Here is a 2912-nt window from a genome sequence, read left to right as displayed (position 1 = left end):
CTCTCTGTGTGTCTCTCATGAATGAATGAATGAATGAATAAATAAATAAATAAATAAATAAATAAATAAATAAATAAATAAATTTATATATATATATGGTAATATAATTGTGAGGACTTCCTAAGTTAATTAAGAAGGTCAACTGAAGTCTCATGGGAAAGATGTCAGTAAATTAGGGTCCAAAGGATGAAAAGAAGGCAGCAACTCAAAGAACTGAGGTCAGAATGACTAGGTATGCAAGTACAAAGGCCCTGAGGCAGAGGCATGCTCTACACATTCAAGGGAAGAAGCCATTATGCCTAGACTGCATCCTACAAGGAGAAGGTAGCCTGAGGTGAGGCTAGAGGGCTTGGTGGGGGCCAGGGTTTTATAGGGCTTTGTAGGGCTGTGTAGACCAAAGTAGGGATATAATAACTGGACCAGGATAAGAGTAACAGGATAATGGAAAACCACTGGACAGTTTAATGCAGAAGGTGACACAATTTGATTTGCATTTTTGTAAGAAGACTGGCTGCTATGTGAGAGAGAGATTGTAGGAAAAGAGCAGAGACAGAGAGACCAGTTAGGGGCCAATGCTACAGTCTTGCACTAAGGTGGAGCTCTGAGCACTGAAGGACCATGTGGAATATTCCTGGCCTCTCTACCCTGCTGCCATGGGGGAAATGCAGTCAAATATCCTTACAGCCCCTGTGTCCACTCAAAGAAAGACCTCTTAATTTAGGCATTCACAGAGTAGAATATTGCCCTGCATGTCTTTTTTCCCTTTATTGGGTTAAGGTAACTGAGGATTGGAATAAATTCTCCTACATATCCTTTTGTACCTAGAAATGTGGTGACTGTGGGACACTTCATTTCCTTCTTTAATCTTCCAGTATCTTAACCTAAACCCAAATTGGTCAGAATTCGCAGAAGGAGAGCATCAATCATACCACAGTGAACTCTGGTAACAGCTGATGATACCAGCTGACTAACATTATTTATCTTTGTTCATGTTTTGCATATTTTGGCAAGGTCATCCCCTCTAGCCTTCTGAGATTAAACAGAAAGAAGCTGCTATATGATTCCTGTGCTCCAGTTTGAACTCAGAACGTTGATGGATGCCTTAGCTGGTACTCACCCCAATCCCGTAGCTCCTGCTGGGTTTTGATAGCTCTAAGTGACAAAATTTGCATTTATTATTTCTAAGATAATAGTTTTAAATCATTTACATGTTGCAACTTCTGATTTTGCAAGCCATGAGCATGACATTACATGCTTGATATTCTGAGATCACCCTAATTTTCATATACTTATCCTTTTCAATAAACCTGACTCATTCAATACATAACAAAACAAAGTTCATATTGATACTGTTGTAGTTTCATGTAAGTTTCTCCAAAATCAGAAATAATTACTTGTCAAGCCCCTTTCCCCGAATCTTGTTTCTATAATACCATCAGCATCAATAACCTCTGCCCCTGAGAAAGTTGCAAGAATGTGTAATTTTGTACATCATTGATTCCTTCAAAATAAAGTATTCATTGCATACTTGCTACTTGCCAGGCTTGTGCTGTGCCCTCAGGAAATTCATAGCCAAATGCAGTTTCAGCTGTGGGGCTCTAATTAATAAGAATTTAGTAAATAACGTTTGGTCATCATCATCAGCTAATTTCTTTCAACTCTGTTGGGTAGACGTTATAGCAAATATCTAGGTAAACTACATGACAAGGAGAGAGGCCAGGAGAACAGAAGATCTAGCAACATATAATTTATTTCTGCCTTCACTCATTTCCCCAAAGCCTCTTTTAAAGTTTGCAGTTAAGGAGAACAAGCAGTTTGGGTTCTCAACTCTATGGACTATGTTTCGATGACTTGGTAAGAAGACTTTCATCTTTCCCCATTCACTGCACATTTTATTCCAAAGCCAGATTGACCTTCATGATATAGAAGGAGCATGTCTTGTCCTCAGCTCCCTAGTGCACACAGTTCATCCAGTATACTGTCGTGGGCTGATGGGCTTGCCTAGTCGGCCAGGCCAGGCTTGTCTCACACCTTTGCCTTCAAACACCCTCTGCTTTCCACCCCCTGCCTGCACTGTACCCCAGTTCCCAAACACCATCTATTTCTGTACCTTCCTTCTGCAGTAGGAAGAACAGACTAGGAGTCTGGACACCTGACTTTAACTCCCACCTCTATTTGTTCATTAGCTGGGTGACCTATAGCATTTTTTTTTTTTTTTTTGCCTCCTGAGTCTCACTTCTTCATCTTTCAAATTAGACATCATAATATGAACCTTGCAGAGTTGCTGTAGAGAGAAAGAAAACATTAGATAGCAGCTGTGAAAGCACTAGGTATCATCGGTGCCCGATAAGTGTTTGTTCCTCCTCTTTATGATCCTTCAAGTTAGAGCACATGCTATAGCACATGCTATAGGCTCCCTGCCCTAAAGCTGAGCAAGTGGTTCTGGGGGATGTTCATGCAACAGTTGATCTTCAGGAAACAAATGGTCAGCAGAAGACACGGCCACATGTCCTCAGACACAGAAACCTGGAGCTGGAAAATTCTAGCAGACTATCTAGCCAATCTCCTATTTCAGAGATGAGGAAACCAAAGCCCAACGAGGAACCAAGGCTGGACTCCTGCCCTCTGTTCATTACTTTTCATCGGACTGAGAAAGTGAGCCAGAATTCACTGAACCCATCACACACACAGGAATGCCTCAGGCCAAGGCTGGGACTGGACACAGTCTGGAGAGCTTCCTCATAAGAGTTTAGCCCATTGCCTTACTCCATACGAGCCTGCTCCTACTCAGCACTTACTGGACTCCTACAAAATGTTAGGTCCACACCTACGAGGAGAATAATAAGATACCTGAGATGCACCTTATCCCACCCTGATCCACTCCCCCCCCCCCCCCGCCCAGCTAGGGAGGA

This window comes from Canis lupus, chromosome 30 (genome assembly GCF_011100685.1).
Source record: "Canis lupus familiaris isolate Mischka breed German Shepherd chromosome 30, alternate assembly UU_Cfam_GSD_1.0, whole genome shotgun sequence".
Classification (NCBI taxonomy): Eukaryota; Metazoa; Chordata; class Mammalia; order Carnivora; family Canidae; genus Canis; species Canis lupus.
Note: the sequence above shows the minus strand (reverse complement) of the source record.